Here is a 15,563-nt window from a genome sequence, read left to right as displayed (position 1 = left end):
TGATCTGTTATTGCAGCAAGCAGGAGAAAGACTCCATTTCAAATGAGGGACAGGATCAACTGTCACTTCGAAAGGCACGGACCAATCAAGGGCAGTCAGCATGGATTTGTTGAGGGGAGGTCGTGTCCAACTGACCTGATTGAATTTTTCGAGGAGATGACAAGGAGGATCGATGAGGGTAGCGCAATTGATGTCGTCTACATGGATTGCAGCAAGGCTTTTGAAAAATTCCCACATGGCAGATTGGTCGAAAAAGTAAAGGCCCATGGGATCCAAGGGAATGTGGCTTATTGGATCCAAAATTATCTGAGTGCTAGAAAGCAAAGGGTAATGGTCAACGGGTGTTTTTGCGGCTGGAAGGCTGTTTCCAGTGGGGTGTCGCAGGGCTCGGTACTTGGTCCTTTGCTTTTTGTGGTATACATTAACGATTTGGACTTAAGCGTCGGGGGCATGATTGAGAAATTTGCGGTTGACATAAAAATAGGCCGTGTGGTTGATAGCGAGGTGGAAAGCTGTGGACTGTGGGTGTTCAGGCAATTTTCTGATAAAAAAAAACACTCAATCTGTCTCTGAACTTATTTTGAACGAATACGTGTGTTTGACCCGGCACAGGCACGATGGGCCGAATGATCTCCTCTTGTGGACTAACATAATACCATGATACTAAGTGTTATCAGATGGAAAAGCAACACATTCCAAATAAGGGCAGAGAGAGGAAACTAGTCTAACAGCATAACAGCACGGTGAGATATTGTATTTGAGAAGGATGAGGAGGGATAGTTTATCAAGGTGGTAGTCACATCGGGTATCATTTGTGACTTTGCAAAGGACCATTTCATGCTGAGACAGGGGCGGAAACCTGATTGGAGCGATTCAGCCCGGGCGCGGCCCCACCGTGTGCGGGGTGAGACGGAGGGGGGCGGGTGGAAGCAGCATAAAAGTTTAAAACGGTACTCGCCCAACGTGGGGCTCAAACCCACTACCCTGAGAGTTTTTAAAGATAAGGGGGAGCAGCCACTGTCTGTGTCTCCAGCTGCAATGGAAAGAACACATTCCAAGTACGAGCAGAGAGAGCACACCATTCAGCTACCCATTGTGTTACACACCATGCTATCGGTTTCCGTAGTGTAGTGGTTATCACGTTCGCTTTACACGCGAAAGGTCCCCAGTTCGATCCCGGGCGGAAACATTATGTTGGAACTTGGTCTCCACAAACAGACAGATCGATTTTCTTCTCCTGCCAAAAAGGGAGACAGTGGCTGTTGCCGTATTCTTTGTCACCTGCATATTTTACTTCATGAAACAGATAATTTTGAGTGAGAGAAAACTGATCCACAGTGACGCTCTTTTCAAGTTTTATTCCCTTCTCATCTGGAAGGATATATTGGCTTTGGAAATAGTGGCTTTTGAAAGGAGTTAGTCCGGTGGGATGGACAAACCTTTTCCAATGGTGGGGGACAAGGGAATACGAACCAACCATCCACCAAGTTCTCCCGAATTCTCCGGTTCAATGGGAAACCGGTCAACAAAAGCCCTTTCATTGACCGTGGAGGTTCAGACAATTTTCTGATAACAAAGCGCTCAATCTATTTCTCTTGTCTATTTCCCGATGTTTCCGGATACTGTCTGCATCTCTGCCCTGTGTTTATCTCACTATGTGTCCACCTGCAGGGTGGTTTTTGAACGAAGATGTGTGTTTGTCTTCTGTTTTTTGCATTAAATAAATGAGGTCATCAGGTGCTTCCCTCCCGGCCAGAGGCAGACTTTCGAGCAGGGTTCTGTTAATTGTGAAGACGCAAAGAAAACTTGAATTGCAGAATTGTTCAAACCGGCTCTCAGGGAAAAAAATGTGATCCCCACGTGATTTGAACCCGCAACCTTCTGATCTGGCGTCAGACGCGCTACCGTTGCGTCACGATGCCTGGGTATTTCAATGCGTGTTTGTTTCTATCAATGTTTGTCAAGCACCGCTTTCGAGCTCCCAGATTGGTGGAATGGGTTGGCTTTCAAATCCCCGCCCACTCCCACCGGATGTCAGGCAGCATCAGAAGTATCCTTCACCTGTCAGCGGTAGCATGGCGCTCGCTTCCATCGCCTGCTGTCAGCGGACTGCAGCAAATACAATTACATTCATCCTGCACCCAGAATTATCACATCACAGGAAATGGATGTGGGAAACTGCTCAAGATACATAACAGGACAGGAAACTTCTGAAAAACACGTGGACTTTCGATGTTTGGACTTTGGTGAGAACTGCAAAAAAGAAGGTGTGAAAAAATAAATTATGGGTGTGATGCTTGTATATAAAGTGAATGTTTGTTTTCGGATTTCTCCCGTTACTGTCGCAAATATGGGTTGTTAATCCATCAACAATAACGTCCGCTTGATTTTAGCCCAATTGGTTACAAAAATAGCAATTTTAATAGACTGATTACAGCAGAGTTGCACTACAGGTATCTTCAACATTACATTCAACAGTATTATTATTATTATAATACAACTGTCTACAGATTACATTAATGACAAGCAATCAACACAACCTGACCTGTCTGCGAATCCAGGTATATCAGACCTGACATTTGCGGACTGCCTGTGGCAATGGACTTCCGACTGTCCCCTATTGAGAGCTCTAACATTTGAGAAGGGAGCATGCCCTATCTTTATACGATTCGGCTGCATTGTTCTGTACGTAAGCACTACTGATCTTAACTCATGGTCGTAAACCATCCCACTTTGCTGACTCTCAGAAACCACCAAGGGTTGTTTATTGTCTCAGTTTTTTTTAGACTTTCTCCGTCATCAGGTTTTGGATGCATATACTAGGTTAACACAACCTGGAGTTCAGGTGTCCAGGACACCCAAGTTTCTCTGGACATCAACATTTTATAGTTTCTCACCATTTCAAAAATATTCAGTTCTCTGTTCTTCCTACCAAAGTGAATAACCTCACATTTCCCCACATTATAATCCATCTGCCACATTCTTGCCCACACGCTTAACCTGTCTGTATCCCTTTGTAGACTCTTTGTGTCCTCTTCACAGCTTACTTTCCCACCTAGATTTGTATCTTCAACAAACTTGGATACAATACACTCGATCCCTTCATCAAGTCATTACAAGTCGTCTATAGGCATATAAATAGTAAACTGGTAGTGAGAGGAGGGGTAAGAACGATTAGGGACCAAAAGGGAGATCTACACATGAAGGCATCGGGCATGGCTGAGGTTCTAAATGAGTATTTTGCATCTGTCTTTACCGAGGTAGAAAATGCTGCCTAAATCACAGTAAATCACAGTAAAATGGGAGGTAGTTGAGATACTGGATGGGGTGAAAATTGATAAAGAGGAGATACTAGAAAGGCTGGCTGTACTTAAAGTAGATAAGTCATCTGGTCCGAATGGGATGCATCCTCGGTTGCTGAGGGAAGTAAGGGTGTAAATTGCCGAGGTCCTGGCCACAATCTTTCAATCCTCCTTAGATACAGGGTTTGGTGCCAGAGAACTGGAGAATTGCAGATGTTACACCCTTGTTCAAAAAAGGTTGTAAGGATAAACCCAACAATGAGAGGCCAGTCAGTTTAACCACGGTGGTGGGAAGCTTTTAGAAATTATAATCTGGGACAAAATTAATAGTAATTTGGACAGGAAAGCCACTTTGGATTTGTTAAAGGCAAATCGTGATTGAGTTTTGTGGTGAGTTAACAGAGAGGGCTGATGAGGGCAATGTGGTTGATGTTGTGTAAATGTCCTTTCAAAAGGCATTTGATAAAGTGCCACAAAATAGACTTGTCAAAAGGGGCGATAGTGGCTGCTTCCTTATTCTTTAAAAGCGCTTTCTTTTATTTCACTCAACAGATAACTTTGAGTGAGCGAAAACTGATCCACAGTGACGCTTATTTCAAGTTTATACCTTTTAATCTGAAAGGATATATTGGCCTTGGAAGGAGTGCAGCACAGATTCACCAGATTGTTACCAGGGTTAAGGAGTTAAGTTATGAGAAGATGTGGTATAAATTAGGTTTAAAATCACACAAGTCACACTGCAAAAAGTTTTCATTTTTGATACATACATTAATGACCTGGGCTTGAGTATACAGGGTATAATTTGAAAGATTGCAGATGACACGAATATCGGGAATGTAGTAAACAATGTGGTGGATAGTATCAGACTTCAGGAGGACATCGACAGCCTGGTGAAATGGACTTTATTAATAGAGGCATAGAGTACAAAAGCAACAAAGTTATGCTAACCGTTCATAAAACATTGGTTGGGCTGCAGCTGGAGGATTGTGTTCAATTCTGTGCACCGCACTTTAGGAAAGGTGTCAATGCCTTGGAGAGGGTGCAGAGGAGATTTACTAGAACGGTAACAGGGATGAGGGACTTCAGTTATGAGACGAGAATGGAGAAGCTGGGATTGACCCCTTAGAGCAGAGAAGGTAAAGGGGAGATTTGAAAGAGGTGTTCAAAATAATGAAAGGTTTTGATAGAGCAAATAAGGAGAAACTGTTTTCAGTGGCAGAAGAGTTGGTAACCAGAGGACACAGATTTAAGGTAATTGGTAAAAGAGCCTGAGGCGACATGAGGGAATATAATTTAAACAGCGAGTTGTTATGATCTGGAATGCGCTGCCTGAAAGGCCGGTGGAAGCAGATTCAATAGTAACTTTCAAAAGGTGATTGGATAAATACTTGAAAAGAAATAAAAATCAGGGCTTATGAGGAAAGAGCTTATGGGTGGTTAGACTACTTGGATCGCTCTTTCAGAGAGCTAGCACAGGCACGATGGGCCGAATGATCGCCTTCTATGTTGCAACATATTAAGTGTTGCTGGGCGAAGAAGCAACACATTCCAAATCAGAACAGAGACAGGAGACTAAGTCAGTTCCCCATTGTTTTTAATGAGATAGCAGCGGGTTCCGTAGTGTAGCGGTGATCGGGTTTGCTTTGCACGCGAAAAGTTCCCGAGCGTAAACATTATGTTGAAACTTGCTCTCCATAAACATCCAGCGAGGAGTTTTTTCTCCTGCCAAAAAGGGCGACAGTGGCTGCTCCCTTATTCTTGAAATGCTGCATCTTTTACTTCACTAAACAGATAACTTTGAGTGAGAGAAAACTGATCCGCAGTGACGCTCATTTCAAGTTTTATTCCCTTTTACTCTAAAAGGGTATATTGGCCTTGGAAGGAGCGCAGCCCAGATTTACCAGAATGTTAGCAGGGCTCGAAGGGTTAAATTATGAGGAGCGGTTGCATACTTGTATTCCCTGGAATATCGAAGGATTTTTCGGATTTTGGAAGGGAGATGGACAAACCCTTTCCGCTGGGGAGGGAGCCTCAGACAATATCACAATAGCTGCTTTCCGAGTGAAAACGGCCCAACGCATCACTGTGAATATGAGAGACGAGTCTCTCGGTGCCGCGTCCTGCACAGTGAATGTCAAAACTTTTAAAAGGTGCAGAAACATAAACCTCCAATGGGAGTGAGATTTTGTCAGAGGTTGCTGCCTTCCCTGCTGCTCTTGCCCTTTGCGAGGCACCTATTTCGGTTTCAATTTCCAAACTGGGTGAGTTGGTGATCACAGTACAGTAGACTCAGCGGTCCCGGGTGAAATGGAGAGAAATCAGCCGTGGCGCAGACATACTGCAGGAGAGAGTCAGAGCTGGGATTCACCCCTGAAAGCAACAGAAACAGTTTGAAAGAGAAATCGTCCAACGTGGGGTTTGAACCCACGACCCGGAGACTCGGAGTCTCATGCTCTACCGACTGAGCTAGCCGGGCCTAAAGCACTCGACCACTCTTGTCTGTCATTGCAGTAAACTCGGCCCTGGGTGTCCATGTGCAGCAATCCCAACATAACGACTATATCATTGGCTGTGTTTATCTCTGTGTGTGTGTCCACCTTCAGGTTGATTTTGAGCGAATACGAGTGTTTGTCTTCTGTTTGTAACATTAAACAAAATAGCGCATCAGACACTTCCCTCCCTGACACGGGGGAACCAGTGAGACAGACTTGTTTTTGAGAAAACGCAAATGAAGCATCAATTGCGGAATTATACAGACTCTTATCAGCGCCAAAAGTAGATTTACAATATATACACCCCAATAAATAAATACTACAGATCCGTGTAATACATTTGCAACCAACAGAGTCACGAAACCATAAATATTATTTGTACCTAATACAAACACTCTCAGATATATTTCGAAACTATTCGCACCTTCTCTGGTGGTCCAGTGGTTCGGATTCGGTGCTTTCACAGCCACGGCCCGTGTTCAATGCTTGGTCAGGGAATTTGCTCTTAAAAAAAACCTTTTGCCAAATCATAGCAAATTGACGGCACAAAAGGAGACCATTCGGCCCATCGCGTCCGCGCCGGCCGAAAATGAGCCACCCAGCCTCATCCCACTTTCCAGCACTCGGTCCGTCACCTTGTCGGTTATGCCACTTCAGGTTCATATTCAAGTATTTTTTAAATGTAACGAGGGATTCTGCCTCTCCCACCCTTTCAGGCAGTGAGTTCCAGACCCCTACCACTCTCTGGGTGAAAAAGGATTCTCCTCATCTCCCCTCTAATCCTTCGAACAATCACTTTAAATCTGTGCCTCCCTGGTTATTGATCTCCCTGCTAAGGTAAATACGTCCTTCGCATCCATTCTATCTCGGCCCTTCATAATTTTGTACACCTCAATTAAATCACCCCTCAGCCTCCACTGTTCGAAATAAAACAACCCCAGCCGATCCATGCTTTCCTCACAGCCAACATTCTCCAGCCCTGGCAACCTCCTCGTAAATCTCCTCTGTACCCTCTCTAGAGCAATCACATCTTTTTTGACCAGTCTGCCAATTGGGACCTTGTCAAAAGCCTTGCTAAAATCCAAGTAGACGACATCAAAGTACTCCAGGTGTGTTCTCACCAAAGCCCTATTTAATTGCAGCAAGACTTCCTTACTCTTATACTCCAACCTCCTTGCAAAAAGGCCAACATACCATTTTTCTTCCTAATAGCTTACTGTACCTTCATGTTAACTTTCTGTGATTTGTTTACAAGTACACCCAACTCCCTCTGAATATCAACATTTATTGGACTCTCACCTTATAAAAACTATTCTGCTTTTCTATTCTTCCTACCAAAGTGGACAATTTCACATTTTCCCACCTTATACTCCTACTGCCACCTTCTTACCCAATCAATTAACCTGTCCCCCTCCCTTTGCGTCCTCCTCACGGCTTACTTTCCCACCTACCTTTGTATCGTCAGCAAACTTGGATACATTACACTCGGTCCCCTCATCCATGTCATTAATATAGAATGTAAACAGCAATTGCAACATAAATTGTCCGCCCAGGATCGAAAGCAGGGCCGTTCGCGTGTCAAACGAACTGGTAACCACTACACCACAAAAAACCGCTGGTGACTTATACTGGGCAGAGGGGAACCGACCAGTCACCTCTGTCTGCTCTGATTGGGACAGTTTTACCTCTCTTTAAACAACATCTCTCCTGTCCCACACTTAAATCATGGAATTGAATCATAGAATATTACAGCACAGAAGGAGGCCATTCGGCCGTGTTGCCCTGCCTACTCTTTGAAAGAGCTGTCCAATTTAGTCCAAAAAAACCAGCCTTTTCCCCATAACCTTGCAAATCAGTCCTCTTCAAGTACCTGTCCAATTGCCTTTTGAAAGTTCCTATGAAAGCTGCTTCCACCGCCCTTTCAGGGAGTGGCTACCAGATCGGAACAACCCTCTGTGTGAAACAAAATATCCTCATTTCCCCTCTAGTCCTAAAAGCTCTCAATCCTTCTCCAAGGATGCCTTTTTACAAATATTTCATTCATCAAAAACCACACAAGTTACACCGGAGAAAGTCTTCATTTTCAAGTAATGAACGTTCCGAAGGAGCTCCCTAATTTCCCTCCCCTAACATTATGAATCAGATCATTCTCGTCCGGATCCTTTTCCACATGAACCGGCCACGCCCACCCCCGTCAGGAAATAGCCATTCTGATTCTGTGACTGTGGCCAGCTTTGTTCGGGCAGTTGGTTTGACAGGGACCTCACATCGCACCCTCCTCCCGTGTTTTCTTCCACATCCGCAGATTGGGGCCGGGCCTGGACTGATTTTTTTTCTCTGTCTCACCCGGGGCCGCTGAGTTTCCTGCTCAGATCACAAACCAGCTCTCCTACACCCGATCACCAACTCACCCAGTTTGTAAATTGAAACCGGAGCAAGTGCCTCGTCAGAGGGCAAGAGATGTAGGGGAGGCAGCAACCTCTGACTAAATCTCAGGCTCATCAGAGAGGTTTGTGTCTCTGAACCCCGAATAACCTTCTGCTCCTTTTATAGTTTTGATCATTGCGCACGAGGCGGCACTGACAGAATCGTCTCTTGCACTGACAGTCAAGCAAGCAGAGGGTTCACTTGCAAAAGCAGCGTCAAAGTTTAAAACAGAATTTGCCCAACGTGGAGCTCGAACCGACGACCACAAGACGAAGAGTCTTATGCTCCACCGACTGAGCTAGCCGGGCCCACTAAAATCTCTCCATTTGGTCTGTTATTGCAGTGAGGCAGCTGCTGGCTCCCCCCGAGGGGCTGAGTTTCGAGTCGGAGAAGGAGACAGCTCAGAAGCAGGCCATTCGGGCCATCGCGCCCGTGCCTTGTCCTACAAACCATGTACCAGATTCTCCTGAATTCCAAGGTGTGGAACGAAAGCGAACAACAAGGGGAAGTCATGTCTGACAAATTTGCTTGAGTTCTTCGAGGATATAACGTATAGGGTGGATAAAGGGGAACCAGTGGACATAGTGTATTTAGACTTCCAGAAGGCATTCGACAAGGTGCCACATAAAAGATTATTACTTAAGATAAAAAATCACGGGATTGGGGGTAATATTCTGGCATGGGTGGAGGATTGGTTATCGAACAGGAAGCAGAGAGTTGGGATAAATGGTTCATTTTCGGACTGGCAACCAGTAACCAGTGGTGTTCCACAGGGGTCGGTGCTGGGTCCCCAACTCTTTACAATCTATATTAACGATTTGGAGGAGGGGACCGAGTGCAACATATCAAAATTTGCAGATGATACAAAGATGGGAGGGAAAGTAGAGAGTGAGGAGGACATAAAAAACCTGCAAGGGGATATAGACAGGCTGGGTGAGTGGGCGGAGATTTGGCAGATGCAATATAATATTGGAAAATGTGAGGTTATGCACTTTGGCAGGAAAAATCAGAGAGCAAGTTATTTTCTTAATGGCGAGAGACTGGAAAGTACTGCAGTACAAAGGGATCTGGGGGTCCTAGTGCAAGAAAATCAAAAAGTTGGTATGCAGGTGCAGCAGGTGATCAAGAAAGCCAACGGAATGTTGGCTTTTATTGCTAGGGGGATAGAATATAAAAACAAGGAGGTATTGCTGCAGTTATATAAGGTATTGGTGAGACCGCACCTGGAATACTGCATACAGTTTTGGTCTCCATACTTAAGAAAAGACATACTTGCTCTCGAGGCAGTACAAAGAAGGTTCACTCGGTTAATCCCGGGGATGAGGGGGCGGACATATGAGGAGAGGTTGAGTAGATTGGGACTCTACTCATTGGAGTTCAGAAGAATGAGAGGCGATCTTATTGAAACATATAAGATTGTGAAGGGTCTTGATCGGGTGGATGCAGTAAGGATGTTCCCAAAGATGGGTGAAACTAGAACTAGGGGGCATAATCTTAGAATAAGGGGCCACTCTTTCAAAACTGAGATGAGGAGAAACTTCTTCACTCAGAGGGTAGTGGGTCTGTGGAATTTGCTGCCCCAGGAAGCTGTGGAAGCTACATCATTAGATAAATTTAAAACAGAAATAGACAGTTTCCTAGAAGTAAAGGGAATTAGGGGTTATGGGGAGCGGGCAGGAAATTGGACATGAAGCTGAGTTCGGATCGGTCAATGCCCTGTGGGTGGCGGAGAGGGCCCAGGGGCTATGTGGCCGGGTCCTGCTCCGACTTCTTGTGTTCTTTAGATTTGTGGTTGGGATCAGATCAGCCATGATCTTATTGAATGGCGGAGCAGGCTCGAGGGGCCGATTGGCCTACTCCTGCTCCAATTTCTTATGTTCTTATGTTCGAACAAAAGCCCTTACATTCGACCGTGGAGGGACAGGCAATTCTCTGAGAAACCGGTTTGTCTATTTCCCGGTGTTTGCCTGTCTCTCTGGCTGTGTTTATCTCTGTGCGTGTGGAGCTGCAGGCTGATTTTGAATTAATAAGTGCGTTTGTGTATGTTTCTTGCAATAAATAAATGAGGGAATCAGACGCTTCTCTCCCTGACACTGGGGAACTAGTGAGGCAGAATTCAGAGCAGGGTTCTGTTTATTGTGAAAAAGGGATCTCAATATGTATTATTCAGTCTCTTACCAGCGCGAAGAACAAGTGCGACCCAGATGTGATTTAAACACTGAGCTATCTCATCTGGAGTCAGTACGCGCTACCATTGCGCCACGAAGTGAGATAGTAGAGAGTTGGGTTTTACCTTTATGAACGTTTCTCATTTACTGTTTCATTTATTTCAGATTCCCAAATCCCCGCCCACTCCCACCGGGTGTCAGGCAGCCTCAGAAGCAGCCTTCACCTGTCCGCGGCAGCTTGTCTGCAGCAAACACAATGGCACACACCCGGCACCCAGAATCATCACATCACAGGAAAGGAACTGCTCAAAATGCAGAAGAGGACGGGCAGCATCTGAAAAAACGCGGAGACTTTCGGTGTGTGGAATTTGTTCAAGACTGCTCAGAAGACGGTGTTAAAATGTAAACTATGGATTTGTATAAATGGATGTCATGCTTCTTTATAAAGTGAGTGTTTATGTTCTGTGTGCCATTGAAAAATTTATTTTGATTATTTTTAAAATATGATATATCTTGTCATAAATATGTATGATTGCATCTGTGACATTTATAAATACATTTGGGTGTAACTGTGTGGTGGTTATCATTATATCTCTGTGTATCTGTGTTATGTATTTGTGTGCAATGACAAATAAGACATAGAGGACTGAAGCCGATGGTTTCATTCTTCCCGTCGTTTAGCAGCAGGAAATTACTCGGCCATGCAGGCGACTTTTTTGTCTTCATTCATGGGATGTGGGTGTCAATGGCAAGGTCAGCATTTATTGCCCATCCCAAATAGCTCTTGAGAAGTTGCTGGGGAGCCTCCTTCGTGAACTGCAGCTTTCATTGACTGTGTTATTGACATTTTCTGGATTTGCAGAAACTATTTCCGCTGGTTGCGAATTCTAGGACGAGGGGGCACAGTCCAAAAATTAAATCTGAGATAGATAGCTTTTTGCCAACCGAAGGTATTAAGGGATATGGGCCAAAGGCAGGTATATGCAGTTGGATCACAGATCAGCCATGATCTTATCAAATGGCGGAGTGGGCTCGAGGGGCTGAATGACCGACTCCTGTTCCTATGTTACATTTCCCCATGTTACATTTCCCCAAGTGTCTGTTTTCTCCATAGTTTTCACAGAGGAAAAAAAACCTGCCCCAACATAATGCTCCCGCCCATGATCGAAACGGGGACTTTCTGCATATCAGGACAAGGTGATAACCGCTACACTACGGAAACCTCTGTTCTGATTAATAGCCAGAAGTTAGAGTGACTGCATTGATTCTCTTTCATAACTATTCAATTGATCGAAGTTGCACAAGTCACAAAAGAAAAATGTTCGTTTCAAAGTTATTCAACTCCCAAATGTGACCTGCCTTGTTTGGACAGGGGTTGACCCAGACGTCACAGCCTCAACAAAGCATATTCTCAACATTTCCATTGGGAACAAGAGGAGGCCATTGAGCCCCTTGAACCTGTTCCGCCCTTCAATTAGATCATTGATGATCTGCACCTCAAATCTATTTACCCTCCTTTGCTCCCGATCCCTCGATACCCTCAGCCAACAAAACTCTATCGATCTCAGTCTTGAAAGCTTCAATTGCCCCCCAGCATCCACAGCCTTTTGGGGGACAGAGCTCCAGATTTCTATTGCCCTTTGTGTAAAAAAGTGCTTCCTGATTTCGAACCTGAGTTGCATGGTTCTAATTTTAAGCTTATGTCCCCCTCGTTCTTGATTCCCCAGAGGAAATTGATTCTCTCTCTCTCTCTATTCTATCGAATCATTTAAACATGTTAAACATCTCGCTCAGACCGCCCCTCAATCTTCTATACTCGAGGGAATACGCAGCCTGTCGTCATAATTTAACCTTTTTAGCCCCGATAACATTCTGGTCAATCTGCTCTGCACCCCCTCAAAGGTCAATCTATCCTTCCTGAGGTGCAGTGTCCAAAACTGAACGCAGTTACTCCAGACGCAGGCTAACCAGAGCTTTATATAACTGCAACATACATTCCACTTCTTTATATTCCAGCCCCCTGAGATAAAGGTTAACACTCCGTTAGTCTTTTAAATTATTTTTGGACCCGTCCGTTAGCTTTTACTGATTTATGTAAATGAACCGTTAATTCTCTCTGCTTCTCCACAGTTCCGAGCTTCTTACCATTTGGAAAATACCCTGACCATAGGTCCAAAGTGGATTACCCCACATTGAACTCCATCTGCCATAGTTTTGCCCACTCACTTAATCTATCAATGTCCCTTTGTAACTTTCAACTCGCATTCCACACTACTTACTGTACCACCTAACTTAGTGTCATCAGCAAACTTGGATATACAACTCTCTGTTCCTTCATCTCAGTCATTGATAAATATAATGACAAGCTGAGACCCCAGTTACAGATCCCTGGGGGACACCACAAGTCGCATCCTGCCAATTGGAGTATGTACCCATTATCCCTACTCTCTGTCTCCTATCTGCGAACCAATTCTCTCCCCATGTCAATAATTTGACTCAAGTTTCATGCGCTTTCATTTTTGCGAACAGTCTCTTGTGTGGAATCTTATCAAATGCCTGTCGGAATTCTATATTAATAATATCATAGGAACATAGGAACATGGGAACATACCCTTTGTGTATAGAAGTGTTTTCTAATCTCACTCCTGAAAGGTCTGGCCCCTCGTCCGAGAATCCCCAACCAGCGGAAATAGTTTCTCTCCATCCAGAAAATGTCAATGACACAGTCAATGAAAGGCGCAGTTCACGAAGGCGACTCACCAGCACCTTCTCAAGAGCAATTAGGGATGGGCAATAAATGCTGATCTTGCCATTGACACCCACATCCCATGAATGAAGACAAAAAAAGTCGCCTGCATGGCCGAGTAATTTCCTGCTGCTAAACGACGGGAAGAATGAAACCATCGGCTTCAGTCCTTTGAACGAACTGTATACACTTGCCGTCGAGCTCAATCCCCACTTGGTCCTCTGCCCCGAATATCCACTGCATCAGAAAATCCTCCATAACATCGAATCTCAGCATGGAAACATCATAGAAGGAGGCCATTCGGCACATCGTGCATGTGCCAACTCTTTGAAAGAGCTATCCAATTAGACCCACTCCCCTTCCCTTTCTCCATAGCCCTGCAAAATTTTCCCCATCAAGTTTTTACCCAGTTCCTCTTTGAATGTTATTATTGAATCTGTTTCCACCACCCTTTCAGGCAGTGCATTCCAGATCATGACAACTCGCTGCGTAAAAACATTCTCCTCATCTCACCTCTGTTGCCAATGACCTTAAATCTATGTCCTCTGGTTACCATCCTTTCTGGCACTGGAAATAGTTTCTCCTGATTTATTCTATCAAAACCTTTCATGATTTTGAACACCTCTGTTAAATCTCCCCTTAACCTTCTCTGCTCAAAGGAGAACAACCCCAGCTTCTGCAGTCTCTACACCTCACTGAAGTCCCTCATCCCTGGCACCATTCTAGTAAAACACCTCTGCACCCTCTCCAAGGCCTTGACATCCTTCCTAAAGTGTGGTGGGCAGAATTGTGTGGTAGCCAGCTGGGGCCTAAACAGTGATTTATAAAGGTTTAGCATAAGTTCCTTGCTTTTGTACTCTAGGCCTCTATTAATAAAGTCACCGATTCTGAATACTTTTTTTTTTACAATCTATTCAACTTGTCCTGCCACCTTCAAAGATTTGTGCACGTATACCCCCAGGTCTCTCTGTTCCTGCACCCCCTTTAAAATTGCACCATTTAGTTTAAAGAGCTGGCACAGACACGATGGGCCGAATGGCCTCCTGTGATTCTATGATTCTATGTTTTTGATTACACCTCTTTGAAGCGCTTTGGGATATCCCCCAGAAGTGGGAGTCAGCAGTTCACTTTCTCCCTTAACACTTCCATCTGACCTGGGCTGAACTAAATAGATGTTTTCGTGGTGTAATGGTTATCATGTTGGCCTCACACGAAAAACTCCCGGTTTAATCCCGGGTCAGAAACAATTTGCTGGAACTTGCTCCTCACAAACTTCCAGCCGCGAGCTTTGTCTCGTGTAAATTGGGCTGCAATCCTTTCAAATTCAACAACGGCTGCATCAGATTCCTGGTCTCATAACCACTGAAAACTTCGAAGCAGTCTCCTAAAATAAAGTGAGTAAAATGAGAAGGGAAGAAAGTCAGAAAAGTTAGCGTAGTTTCGACAGTCATTCATCAAACTTGTTAGCATTTCGTTGAGTGCGAAACAGAAAGTTGTGTGTTTATTAATGGTAATTAAGAGAATCATCTCAGAGACTTGAAACAGTTTCTCCTTATTTGCTCTATCAAAACCTTTCATAATTTTGAACACCTCTATCAAATCTCCCCTTAACCTTCTCTGCTCTAAGGGGATAATCCCAGCTTCTCCAATCTCGCCACATAACTGAAGTCCCTCCTCCCTGTTACCATTCTAGTAAATCTCCTCTGCACCCTCTCCAAGGCCTTGACATCTTTCGTACAGTGTGGTGCCCAGAATTGAACACAATACTCCAGCTGTAGCCTAACCAGTGTTTTATAAACGTTTTGCATAACTTTGTTGCTTTTGTACTCTATGCCTCTATTAATAAAGCCCATTTCACAAGGCTGTCCATGTCCTCCTGAAGTCTGATACTATCCACCACATTGTTTACGACATTCTCGAGTTTCGTGTCATCTGCAAACTTTGAAATTATACCCTGTATACCCAAGCCCAGGTCATTAAAGTATGTATCAAAAATGAAAAGTTCTTGCAGTTTGACTTGTGTGATTTTAAGCCTAGTTTATATAACATCTTGTCATAATTTAACGCATTGCACCCTGGTAACAATCTGGTGAATCTGTGCAGCACTCCTTCCAAGGCCAATATATCCTTTCAGATTAAAAGGTATAAACTTGAAATCAGCGTCACTGTGGATCAGTTTTCGCTCACTCAAAGTTATCTGTTGAGTGAAATAAAAGAAAGCGCTTTTAAAAAATAAGGAAGCAGCCACTATCGCCCCTTTTGACAAGCCTATTTTGTGGCACTTTATCAAACGCCTTTTGAAAGGCCACAAACACAAAATCAACCACATTGCCCTCATCAGCCCTCTTGGTTAACTCATCACAAAACTCAATCACGATTTGCCTTTAACAAATCCACAGTGGCGTTTTATTATCAATCCACACTTGTC

The 15,563-nt window shown here is 44.3% G+C and overlaps 2 non-coding genes across 2 annotated transcripts; one reads left to right on the top strand and one right to left on the bottom strand.

The window, feature by feature from the left end:
• Positions 1 to 1,116: 1,116 nt before the first annotated feature.
• On the top strand, positions 1,117 to 1,189 carry trnav-uac (transfer RNA valine (anticodon UAC)). Its single transcript has one exon. It is a non-coding gene; the product is annotated as a tRNA-Val (tRNA).
• Positions 1,190 to 5,705: 4,516 nt separating this feature from the next.
• On the bottom strand, positions 5,706 to 5,778 carry trnar-ccg (transfer RNA arginine (anticodon CCG)). Its single transcript has one exon. It is a non-coding gene; the product is annotated as a tRNA-Arg (tRNA).
• Positions 5,779 to 15,563: the final 9,785 nt, after the last annotated feature.

Source organism: Heptranchias perlo, unplaced genomic scaffold, assembly GCF_035084215.1.
Source record: "Heptranchias perlo isolate sHepPer1 unplaced genomic scaffold, sHepPer1.hap1 HAP1_SCAFFOLD_47, whole genome shotgun sequence".
Classification (NCBI taxonomy): domain Eukaryota; kingdom Metazoa; phylum Chordata; class Chondrichthyes; order Hexanchiformes; family Hexanchidae; genus Heptranchias; species Heptranchias perlo.
Note: the sequence above shows the minus strand (reverse complement) of the source record. Positions and strands in the feature narration are given on the sequence as shown.